Source organism: Theropithecus gelada, chromosome 14, assembly GCF_003255815.1.
Source record: "Theropithecus gelada isolate Dixy chromosome 14, Tgel_1.0, whole genome shotgun sequence".
Taxonomy (NCBI): domain Eukaryota; kingdom Metazoa; phylum Chordata; class Mammalia; order Primates; family Cercopithecidae; genus Theropithecus; species Theropithecus gelada.
The window spans coordinates 68,076,578-68,089,841 of NC_037682.1; the positions used below are offsets into that span (position 1 = coordinate 68,076,578).

A 13,264-nucleotide genomic window follows, 5' to 3' on the forward strand; every position below is an offset into this window, starting at 1 on the left:
ATGATGAGGTTATAAGAGCTTCATAAAATAAACTGAGGATCTTTACCTTCTTTTCTATTCTCTAGAACAGATAGGAGGAAATATCTCTGTCTTAAAGGTATGGTACAACCTAGAAAAAAACTAGTGTTTTTTGTTTGTTGCTGGGGAGAGTGTAGATTTTTAACTACTGATTTAATTTCTACAATGCTTACAGGTCTGTCTCTGTTCTGTTTTTCCAATTCCTCGTTTACTCGCTCCAGTCTGATTTTTAGTTCTATGAGTATGCTGAAATTCCTTTTATCTAGCTTGGTGCCTACTGAATTCTAAACATAGGCCCAAACCCAAAGGTCACTTTTCATCCTTACCCTGTTCAATGTCACCTGGCCTTGCTGGCCGTTCCTGCCTTCCTGAAACACTCTTCCTTGTTGTCTTCCACAGGGCTGCCCTCTCCTGGCTTTCCTGCTTCTAGTTTCTCCATGGCCCCATCTTAGGCCCTCTTCCCTTTTTCTCTCTCTACTCTCTTCTCTTTTTTTCTGTCCTCCTCTGTCTCCTCTCTACCCCCTTCTTAAGTGTTCTCACCCATTCCCGTCGCTTTGAAAGCCATATATGCTTATGACTCCCAAAGTTTTGTTTTCAGCGTAAGCCTCTCCTGCACACTCTGGATAGCCAGGGGCCTACTTGACTCTGCCCCTGGGAGTATTACAAGCATCTCAGCCTCAACACAGCTAAAACCCTCCTTCCACCAGCACAATTCCTCTCAGCTAATGGGACCCTGTCTACCCAGTTGCTCAAACCGGGGAATCATCCTTGATCCCCTTCTTTTCTTCACTCACATCGGAGCTAATCTTATTCATCAGCAAGCCCTGTCATCACTAACTGCAAAATACACAATCTGTTCACTTCCCATCTCTGCTATTACCACTCCAGTCCAAGCCACCACCTTTTCTTCCCCAAACAGCTGCACCAGTGCAATTTGTCTCCCTGATTTCCCTCTTGTCCTGCCTCGGTCCACTCTCCATAGTAGCCAGAGTGATCTTTTTAAATGTTAGCTAGATCTTAATCACGCTCAGCTTCAGTGGCAAGAGTGAAATCCAGGTTTTTTTCCACAGTCTGCTTGGCCTCTGCCTCATCTGATACCACTCCCTTTCCACTCTCACGTCCTGTCACTGTAGTGGCCTCTGTGTGGTGATGTGAATAAGCTCTTTCCTGTCTGAGTGGTCGCGCTCACTGTTCCTCTGTAGAATGTGCTCTGTCTCTTCCTTCTTTCCTACCACCATCCTCACCTCATCGCCTCATCGAGAGGGAATAGTTTAAGAAAAGCAGCTTTATGAACACAGCAGCTTTATTGGCAATGAATAGACACCTTGGCTGGAATGCAAATTCATTTTAAGAATGGGGAGAATCTGGGCTTTGTGGTTCCTTGGCAGTCCTTTTTAAGAAAAAGAATACAAAATTACAAATACGAAATTAGAAATGAAAAAGCATTTGGAATGAGAAACAAATGACAACAAATTACTGGAACCTTAGAGAGTAGGTCCTTTTCTTCTGAGATGTCTGTAGACAATTTACTCAAATTATTTACATATAAATGCTTCCTCATTGTAACCTGACTGCCCTGCTCCTCCTAAAACACTGTGATTTCCAGCAACTCTCAGTTCTAAGGTATGGAGAAATTAATTGACTTTCCAGGCATAATTGACCCATGAACCTGTAGCAATAAAACTAGAATCTAGGTGTCCTGGCACTGATGTAGCAAACCCATTAAGCTCCAAGCTCATACATTTATAAATGTAGTGCCCCTCTGTGCCAGCTGTGCCAAGCACATAAACACTGGGTGAACAAGAATGTGCCACTTTATGGTACTGTAATGTAAAAAAGGCTACTAAAGTAGATGCAAAGCGCTGCAAAATGAATGCTACATGTTAGTTCCAAGTGAAGATCACGGCAGGAAGCCAGGCTGGAAGTCACAAAGCTAAACAGAGCCGGAACAAGCACTTTGAGTCTCAGAGGAAATCTGAGAATTTCCGAGAGCAGCCATGGAGTGAGGAGTTACCTCTCAAGCCTTTGCTCCTTAGGGCAAAGGGTAAAAAAACTCAGGTTCCTAAGGGAGGCTCTTACATCTTTGGTAAAGCAAAACACTTCCATTTTCTGTGTGGTTGTTACCATTCACAGATTGGTCCCTGTGGAGGCAGATTGCTGTATGTTCTTTTGGTGTTGAGGATTTTATACTGGCTGAGGATCAGTGCATTCACTGAATTCCTCCTTATGGTAAGCTTCAAAGTTATGTGACAGCTTGTTTTGTTTTATTTTGTAAAGAAAAGCTGTGATAAAAATCCTTTTAATAAAGTAATTCTTTTTCTTGCACATTATGGAATTCTTAGCTAATATGAGAATGATCAACCTGATTAATCCTAAAATGAACCCCTATTTTCTGTGAACACAGTTGCACGGGGCACAGCTCTCAGTGATTTATGCCAGGTCTTTCCAAAAGGAGTGCCCATTTTTTCATCCTAAGATTATAACCTAGTCGTAACTACCAAGCAACACAATTTTGAAAAGCAGAATTTCAGCTTAGAATCTGTGCTCTTGAATACTTTGATTAAAAGTCACCAGAATGTCATTTAAACATCCCGTTTTTCTTTTACTATTGCCTGCAAAGTGATCCGAGACTCAGATTGACATGCACATGCACCGCTGATGTGGGTGCTGAAGAATGTGCATGCAAGCTGCTGTCTGATGGCTGCCTGGAAGACGATGAGTTTAGAACTGAGTGGAAGAGATTATGTGCTGAGGTTGCTGTGAATGGACTGTGTGATGGGGCCCCAGCATCCAGGTCCTGAGACAGTGCCTCGATTTTGTCCCTCCACCACTCCCCCACATTTTCTCAACTGACCCCCAGGTATAGCACTCTCCTATACTTGGAGGTCACCTCCGTTCTTTACTTAGGCAAGTTCCCACTACCCAGAATAGCCTGCCCCTTCCTCTGCCCTATCCAGATGTTGCTCTCACTTCAAGATCCAGCTCATATCCTCCCTCATTCATTCACTCACTCAACACCACAGTGGCAGATACAGAGATAAGTATGTATTCTCTCAGTAGCTTAGAGTCACTTCTCTGCCTAGTCTTACCCACTAGGCTTTTGAGCAGCTTGGGTGTGGGGACCACGTCTTACTTATCTCTGTGGTCCCAGCCTGGCATTACGGAAGCCAGGGAGGCTAGAGAAGGGAATGAAGAAGCCATCTGAGCTGTTCTACTCATGGAATATGCTCCTTGAGCTTGTGTTCAAGGAGCTTACAGTCTAATTAAAGTAGTGAAATAGGAGCAAACAACATGTACTGAAAAAAGTAAAAAGTATGACATGCTATAAGAAAAGTGGGTAAGTTATTTTGAACATTCAGAGGAAGCCCGTTAGTTCCCGGTGTGAGGGGTGTAGAGAAGCCTTTACTAAGGAGATAACATTTCAGTGGAGAGTGGAGCTGAAGCACAAGAAGAATTTGACCACATGAGGATTGGGGTATAGGACCAAGTAGGTTAAGAAACAGTGGCCCAGTTAGGTGGAAAGACTAGGACTATGAATTTGAATACCAGCACCACCATTTACTGCCTCTGTGACCTCAAACAAGTTTAAGCTACCTGCCTCAATCCCTTTACCTATAAAATGAGGGTAATAGTGCCTACCTAACAGTGTGGTCATAAGAATTAAATATGTAAGTACCTAGCATACTGCCTGGCACTTAGTAATACTTAATAAGCGGTAGCTTGTATAATGAATAAATGAATCGTATTTACTGTCTATATCTTTTTAAAATCAAATGCATCCTTTGCTATAGGTGTTTTTACTTTGATGTCTATAGTCATCTGACAGCTTGGTATAGAATATGGCTCTTGTTCATGTTCTGGCTCCTGCTGTCTTGTACGTTAATGGTACAGATTTACCACGTGTCTACCTCTCACTTACCGCAAGTCCTTTATAAGACCACTCTGAGGACTTAGAAGTACCCTACACATCTGTTTGCCTACAAACTTTTTTTGGTACCTGCCTTCTTAGGTAACTCTCACCCATAATTAGAAGTTAGGAATAATAAAATCTCTTACTTGCAAAACTTTCTATGTTTTCACTTAAGCTTGCAAGAACCCTGTGAGGGTAGCTGGGTAAGAAGAATGACCACTATTTTACAAACCAAAAAACTGAGACTCACAGTGCCAAGCGACTTGCCAAGATCACATGATACTAAGTGATGGAACTGGGACCAGAAACCCAGATTATCTGACTCCTAATCCCATATTCTTTTTACCATATCACAGTGCCCTTTATTGGGTGATGGCCATTCTCTTCCTTCTCTGCCCTTCACCTGCCCTCCTGTCTCTGTGCTACCTCTATCCTAGTGCCTCCTACCTTCCTCAGGGAAACCCACCAGAGTCAAATCCAGAGCGCTGGAAAGGTACACTGCAAAATTAGGCAGCAGGCCTGGTGGAAACATTCCTGGTTGTTTATTCTACCCCGTTTACCTCCAAGAGGGAGGAAACTAAAAGTCATAAAACTTTGGGAAGAATTTAAGAACTTTAAGACTGAAAGAAACAAAAATGATCACATTTCAATTTCATTGGTTGAGAAACAGGAACACGGAAGAAGGAAGCACGTGGGTTGGGTGAGTGGCCTAAAGTATATTTACCCATAGCGTTTGTGGAACGCTTCCTGTAATGGCATGCTCTTTTTTCTGAACAAGAAAAAATAAGAATAAGAATAAGATAAAAGCAAGATTTCAAAGCCATCTGTCCTGTTTTTTTCATAGAATTTTTTATCCTAAGTTTAATTTTTCCTGATTATAGAGTTTAAACTGTGTAACACCTCTATGCAAAGTAGTGTAACACAGAGGAAGGAGCACTAGATTTGGGAATCAGAAACTATGGGTTCCAGCTTCAGCTCTATCACTTAATTTTCATAAGTTTGTATTTGAGTATCAGTTGTTTTGTTTTGTTTTTGTTTTGTTTGGTTGAGATGGAGTCTCGCTCTATCACCCAGGCTGGAGTGCAGTGGTGCGATCTCAGCTCACTGCTACCTCCGCCTCCCGGGTTCACACGATTCTCCTGCCTCAGCCTCCCAAGTAGCTGCGATTATAGGCATGCACCACCACGCCCAGCTAATTTTTGTATTTTTAGTAGAGACGGGTTTTCACCACGTTGGCCAGGCTGGTCTCGAACTCCTGACCTCGTGATCTGCCTGCCTCGGCCTCCCAAAGTGCTGGGATTACAGGCGTGAGCCACCGCGCCCAGCTGAGTGTCAGTTCTTTAAATGGAGTTAATATCACCAGTTACTGGGAAACTAGTGGTATTATTTGCCAATAATACTATTATTTCCCAACCATAGTTTTTGTAGGCCAAATGAGATAATGTTCGTCAAAGTGGTTTATAAACTAAAATGAACTGTGCAAAGTATTATTAAGTATTATAAGTATTATTTTGGATTTGACAATGCATTAAGCATCTCTTCGGCATATAGCATTGTTCAGGAGACAAAGGAAGATTCAAAAGTGTAAGATTTTCCCTGCCGTTCCTTAGTCGACAGTTGTTTAGTTTATAATCTAAATTACAGATAAGACAAATTAAAAATTTTGAAGGACATGACTTGCAAAAATATTCTTATACATTGTTCACCCTCGCTGTCGTTTGGGACTTACAACCTGAGGCCCATCATTACTGTGTAGTCTGCTACAATGATGGAGGGCAACGTTGGGCTGACTTATTTTGTTTCAGGACCAGGCAAGCCATTTTTAAAGAGACAGAATAGAATCAATCTCAGTGACCTTAGTAAGGGTGGAGCACTGAGAAGTATCTTTGGCTGTTCAACAGCATGCTAGAATATTTCTCCAGAGTACTTTAGTGTTTAACAAACACTAGTGTTTAATGTTGGGAGAAGTAACTCGTGGCTTTATGTGAGGCCATCTCACTTTAGTGGTAAAATCTCCAAATAGTCCTTCTGCTGACCTATTTATAATGTAGTCTTCTGCTCCTTTTGGTAAATAGAATCAAGCTATAGCTTTAAATAAAAGTATTAGAAGAAGAAAATACCTAAGAAATTTGACACATTTTAGGAAAATGTGTTTTCATTAAACTGAGAATAATGAAAATTTAGAATAAGTGAGCCCATCTACTTTCCTTAAAATCAAGTAATGATATGGTAGTTCTGCTTTTACGCCAAACCACTTACCCTTGAAAATGAGACAGTATCCAGTATTTAAATCTTTACAAAGCCTCACTTTTTAGAAACAGATCTACCCTCTTCCCTTCCGTCCATCATCCTTATGCTGAATTCAGAACTGAAATCTGGCAGATGACCCTCTAGGGAAGTAAAAAACATGTTGTCTAGCTGACGTTGGTTTTTATATTTAGATCAAATAACATTGCCTTTGAAGTCTCAAGAGTCCTACTTAAGGTAGCTATATCAGATAGGCTTGCTTTTGAGAGCATTTCTTGCAGGCCAGCACCCGTAATATGAAAAGTTAAGCCTAGTCAAAACTAAATGAAAAAGAAAGTTTTATTGGAGTTATTTACTCTAAGATAGCTGTTTCAGAAGAACCTTGACGAGTCATCTCCTTGCCTCTAGACAGGAACACACAAGGCATATGGGTATCCATAGTATTTTAAAAGACCTCAGGGGACCAGGCTTCTTCCATAACTCATTCCAGAGTTGAAACACCCTCACTTTAGGAAATTCTTCCCTACATTTAACTTACAGGCCCCCTCCTGCGGTTAACACCCATTTCCACTTTTTTCTGCCTCCTGTCAGGATGGAGAACAGCTGGCCAACATCCTTTGTGCACTAACCCTCCACTGGCGACAGAAAGGCACTTGGGTATCCCGGCCCCACCTCTCCCTGACTCCAGCAACTAAGTCTCTGAACCAAATTGAGATCTCTTTTCCCATTGTTTTTACTTGGGTCTTCTTTATTTCTGTTTACTCCTTTTGATTATAAAGTAGTATGTGCTCAATGAATAAAATTTGGAAGTTGTAAAAATATACAGAAGGGAAACAATAGCTCCATAATTCAGGCACCAAAAAAATCACTGTTGTGTTAGTTTTCCTTGTGTTTCTTTTCTAATTCAGATCTTACCATCTGTACCAACACTTTTCAATAGAAATATAATATGAGCCATACATATAAATTTAAATATTCTGGCAGTCACATTTTTAAAAAGCTAAAAAGAAACAGGTAAGATAATTTTAATAATATATTTTATTTAATTCAAATAAAATCCAAGTTGTATATCCAAAATGTCTTGTAGACATGTAATCAACATTTTAAAGATGATTAATAAATATTTTACATTCTCTTTTTTCATACCAAGCCTTCTAAATCCAGTTTATACTTATAGCACATCTCAAGTCAGACTAACCACATTTCAAGTTCCAGCAACCAGTTCCTAGTGGTCATACTGGACAGCACAGTCCTTACAGCTTTTTTGTATACCATAATGTCTTAAATATTTTATCAATGCCCTTTAAAACTTTTTATCATCATTTTTAATGGCTACGTAGTATTTCATCATTTAGATTTACTATAACAGTATATTGAGGCAGTTCTGTTTTTCTCAACACATTGCCAGAAAACATCACCTAAATGTTTCCTTTTGCACACAACTAATTAAATTCATTTTTACATAAAGCAAGTATATTCACTGAATATCTGTGTGTCTGTACTAAGTTATATTGGAAAGCAGAAGAGTGGGTTTCCAGAAACAAAGACTAGATCGCTCCCATATGCTATTTACAAGACTTGGCTCCACGGTTGGACTGCACACAAATACAGTATTTTATTCTGCCTTAAATGCCCTTCCCTTCATTTCTTGCTCTACCCCACCCCCAACACATACATACATTGCCTGGTTCGCTCCCACTTACCCTTCAGGGTGCCAGTCAAATACAACCTCCTCTGATGAGTCTTCCCACTGATGACTGATTGCCTTCTTCATTGTAATATACAAAGTGTGTATTGTATTCAAAGCACCATGGTGTTCTGGTTATTGGTTTACTCTCTGTCTTCTCTACTAGAGTGGGAACTCCTTAATGATAGGAATCTTATTTTATACATCTCTTTATTTCCAGAGCTTCGAAAACTGTCAGGCAATGAAATGTGGATTTCAGTAATGTCTGAAATATGTGTTGAAAATGCAAATGATGCAACATTAAGCATCTGTTGGATGGTAAAATAATAAGTACTACCTTCAGAGTTCAGAGATCACTTTAGATTGGCATGGTTAAAGAAGAAAGAATGAATGAAGGAGTTAAAGAAATGAGTTAAAAAATGAATGAGGGCTGGGCATGGTAGCTCACGCCTGTAATCCCAGCACTTTGGGAGGCCGAGGCCGGTGGATCACCTGAGGTCAGGAGTTCCAGACCAGCCTGACCAACATGGTGAAAACCCATCTCTATTAATACAAAAAATTAGCCGGGCGTGGTGGCACACACTCGTAATCCAAGCTACTTGGGAGGCTGAGACAGGAGAATCGCTTGAACCCAGGAAGCGGAGGTTGCAGTGAGCTGAGATTGTGCCATTGCACTCCAGCCTGGGCAACAAGAGCAAAACTCCATCTCAAAAAAAAAAAAGAATGCAGCCGGGCGTGCTAGCTCACCCCTATAATCCCAGCACTTTGGGAGGCCAAGGTGGGTGGATCACTTGAGGTCAGGAGTTCAAGACCAGCCTAACCAACATGGAGAAACCCCATCTCTACTAAAAATACAAAAATTAGCCGGGCGTGGTAGTGCATGCCTGTAATCCCAGCTACTCGGGAGGCCAAGGCACGAGAATCACTTGAACATGGGAGGCGGAGGTTGCAGTGAGCCAAGATTGCACCCACAACTGCACTCAAGCCTGGGCAAAAAGAGCGAGACTCCATCAAAAAAAAAAAAAAACAAAAAACCAGTTAGGACTTGAATCAGGTTTTAAAAGATGGGCATACTTAAATGAATTAGGGAATTAGTATGAAAGCCACTGGGATATGCACACTAAAAAAGCAGTGTTTTTCAGTAGGCATTCATTAGCACTGGGGTCCCCAACCCTTGGCTGTGTACCTGTAGCAGTCCATATCCTGTTAGGAACCAGGCCTCATAGCAGGAGGTGAGTGGGGGCGAGTGAGGATTACCCCTGAACTCCACCTCCTATCAGATCAGCTGCAGCATTAGATTCTCATAGGAGCACAAACCCTATTATGAACTGCATATGTGGGGGATCTAGGTTGTGTGCTCCTTGTGAGAAGCTAATGCCTGATGATCTGAGATGGAATAGTTTTATCCTGAAACCAGCCCCCTGCCCACGACCCATGGAGAAATTGTCTTCCATGAAACCAGTCCCTGAGGCCAAAAGGTTGGGGACCACTGCTTTAGCATATGTTGATAAGTGTCAGTAAGCAAGTATCCTTCTGGATCAAATGCGCTGCACTAAGTTTCAAGAAGGCTTAGCGATATGGTCTTTGCCCATCAAAAGCTGGTAAGTGTTGGCAGCATTAGAAATGAGCACTGGCTGCTTCAGTATGACCTTGGGTGCCAGGCGTGGGAGGTGTTTTTTGTTTGTTTGTTTTGAGACAGTATCTCGCTCTGTTGCTCAGGCTGGAGTGCAGTGGCGCCATCATAGCTCACTGCAACCTCGAACTCCTGGGCTCAAGTGATCCCCTCACCTCTGCCTCCCAAAGTGCTGGGACTGCAGGCATGAGCCACCCTGCCGAACTGTGACCTTTGGGCTTAAGCTCGACTTAGATATAATTCCCTGTGTTTTGTTTTGTTTTAGCCTCTGGATCCATCTGAGGAAATTCCCTGTTTTAATTTTAAAGAGTTTACATATCATTTCATGTTATGTTTATTCTATAATTCTTCTCTTAATGGATAGCAATGTATAATAATAGTTAATATCATTATAGCTAATATCAAGTGACTATTACTGCAAAGCAGGTACTCTTCCAAAGCACTTTGAATATATTATTCAGTTAACTCATTTAATCCTCACACCACCCTGTGAATTAGGACCCACTAACCTCTCCCATCTTAGAAATGAGGGAACTGAGGAACTGAGGGGTTAAATAACTTAATGTGAAACAGCCATCAAGTGGAAGAGCTAAGATTTGAGCCCAGGCAGAGTAGTTTTAGAAGTCCTGCTTTAACCATTACATGGACAACCTCTCCTATAACTAGTTAAGAATAAAGTATTTTACACAAGGGATCATTTAGCATCTGGTGATTCCAGAAAAGGAATCTTGTTATTACAGCCTTCTCCTGGTTTTCTTCATTCCTCTCTGAATGCTCCTTCTTACCTCATTTGAAGGCTCTTCTTCCTCTACCTCATCGCAAAAAGCTGGAGCTCCTAAAGGCTCAGTCCTGGACCCTTTTTTCTCTTACTTTATTCTTAGTGGAGATAAGTTCTGATATCAGAAATTGCCTCCTGTACATTTTCACAGCACATTCTACGTGCCCATGCATTTTTCTACCAGTCTTCCATCCCAGTCATGATATGCTCTTTGCTTTCTGCAAATGGAACCACTTTCCATTATTCTACACTAGCCAGGAAACCAGGCAGAAACCTTGGTTCCTCCTTTTCTTCCTCACCCTTCTATCCAACTCTGGCAACTCCTGCCAATTTCTCCTGCTATTTCTATTTGTCTATGTGTGTACATTTCCATTCTGATTACGCCTCCATTACCTTTCACCTGTACTACTGCACAGCCTGCAGTCTCCCACCATCCACTCTGGCCCCTCCAGTCCAGTCTGCTCTCCAGCTGCAGCCAGAATGCACTTTCCAAAGTGTAAATCTCTCTCTCTCTCTCTCTCTCTCTCTCCTTTGCCTGAAAGTTCTCTCCACCTCTGACTCTCTCTCTCTCTCTCTCTCTCCCCTTTGCCTGAAAGTTCTCTCCACCTCTGACTCTCTCTCTCTCTCTCTCTCTCCTTTGCCTGAAAGTTCTAAACATGGCTTGTGACTGCTGCATGGTCTAGACTTTGTTTTACTCCTCAGTTTTATCTTCTACCATAGAACTCTTCACTCATTGACCTTTTGGGTCCTCAAACATTGTTATCTTTCTTGACAAAAGGTCTTAGCAAATGCTGTTCCTGCTGCCTGGAAGATACTCTCCTCACCAACCCATTCTTTACCTGATAAAGAACTCTATTAGCCCTTCTAATCTTGGCCTTTTCTGTCTGGGTCAGATCTCTGCTACAAGCTCTTTGAGCCCGTGTCCTCTCTGCGTAGCACGGGTCAGAGGTGGTTGTTTGACATTGATGTCTGTGATTCTGTGATACTTGTCTGTCTTCTCTCATTAGACAATAAATTCCATGAAAACATGAACCATGGCCTTTTTCCAATTATTATTATAGCCCCAGAGTCTAGCGCAGCACCTAGTGTATAGTAGATACCCAGTATGTATTTGAATAAGGGGGTAAATCAATTTCTTTTTTTAATTAATTAATTTATTTATTTATTTTTATTATTTTTTTTTTTTGAGACGGAGTCTCGCTCTGTCGCCCAGGCTGGAGTGCAGTGGCTCAATCTCCACTCACTGCAAGCTCCACCTCCCAGGTTCACGCCATTCTCCTGCCTCAGCCTCCCGTGTAGCTGGGACTACAGGTGCCCGCCACTGCGCCTGGCTAATTTTTGTATTTTTAGTAGAGACGGGGTTTCACCGTTTTAGCCAGGATGGTCTCCATCTCCTGACCTCGTGATCTGCCCATCTCGGCCTCCCAGAGTGCTGGGATTACAGGCGTGAACCACTGCACCTGGCCCAATTAATTTGTGTTATACTCCACCTCCTTTAGGAATATAGGGGACTACAAAAGATAAGGTTACCAAGATGTCATCTTTAGAGTCCCAGTCTCTTACTAAACAGTAATTAAATGGCGGCTAATTGTAACTCAAGCACTTCTGCCCAAGGCCTCCAGCATCTCTGGAAATGGTGGCAGAGCTATCATTTTTCTTTTGAAATAACAAACAACTAAACCCTCACAGTTTGGTTCATGTGAGAGTTTATTAGAGAGCTGACGGTAGGTCAGCGTTAGCTGTATCTTTCAAAGACTTCATCTCACAGATTCTGTCACGGGTCCTGGGAGTCTAATGCATCCTTTAGCTCCCTTCCAAGTCTAGTTTTTAAATTCTGAAAACATTCTCTGACCAGGGTTTTAATTTCCCTATCGAGTTTCTTCTGGGGCTGGGTTCTGTGAGATTGTTGATCCTCTGGTTTCCCTGGCAAAGGTAGAGGTTTTTTAAAAATTTTTCCCTGGTTTTCAGCATAAACAGTTTATTATTCCCAAGTCTCAAGTGCTGTCCAGACACTCTGAGGGGTCCCCAGGTATCATTCCTGGCATCTCTTTCCTGTTCTTTCCATGTTCTCGTGTAGGATGTTACTTAAGCCCTATATAAATGACATCAAGATGGGCTATGTCTGTTTCTACAGACCATTTTACAGTCCTCATAATGTTGGTTGCCTGACTGTGATTTTAGTACATTAATTTGTGTGATGATTTCTTAAAGTGAAAGCTGATGAGTGAAGTGGTTGACTTGACCCCTCCCAGGACCTCTCTTTGTCTCCCTGGAGGATCACTGTGTATTCTCTGATGCCATGGAGCTCAGCCTGGAGCCTGAGCTGGCCTCCAGATGGGCTCTGGGCAATAGGCACCCCCTCATCCTCTGTCCACTGGCCCAAGCTGGGCCATGGAGGCCTGATGGCCAAGACATCACATCACAAAGCCTGGGGAACTGGATTTCTTCAGCTTGCTTATTTTATCCTTTGCCTGTGGAACTCTTTCACCAATTCATCTTTCCATCACTACTCAGTTTAAATAAAATCCAAAGGCTGCCTTGTTCAGTTATACCGTTTTATACTCTGTTTTTATTTAGTCAGACTTTGGCAGGAAACCTTCCAAGCGAAGCCCAGGGGAAAAGTGACCATTGGCACAGATTTCAGCCTGTGCTTTTGGCCCAATATTGTTTCTATTTTTATTTTGTTTCGTGTTTTTGTTAACATCCAGGGCAAAGATTAAGTACTTACATTTATCTAGTAATGGTGAGAGGCCTTTGGATTGCTTGCCTGTGGCCTGGAGACTGCATGCTTAAAACTATTAACCCCCAGCTACCTCCTGGGAGATAAGATCTAGCTGTTAAATTTGGCTTTCCCTAAAGGAGGTTCTGAGCTCCTACTTAATCTGAGAGAGGGAAAGAAGAAGGATAAATCCCAACCTTTGCTGAATTTTGAAAAAAGGATAGTAGCTTAATTTATGGAGGTTGTTTTTTGAAAAAAAACTAACTTTATGT

The 13,264-nt window shown here is 41.9% G+C and overlaps 1 protein-coding gene across 2 annotated transcripts in view; it reads left to right on the forward strand.

Annotated features, from left to right (window-relative positions):
• The window catches only part of UVRAG (UV radiation resistance associated), a 330,830-nt gene that overhangs the window by 306,982 nt on the left and 10,584 nt on the right, over positions 1–13,264 (forward strand). The gene's annotated exons all lie outside the window — the stretch shown is intronic.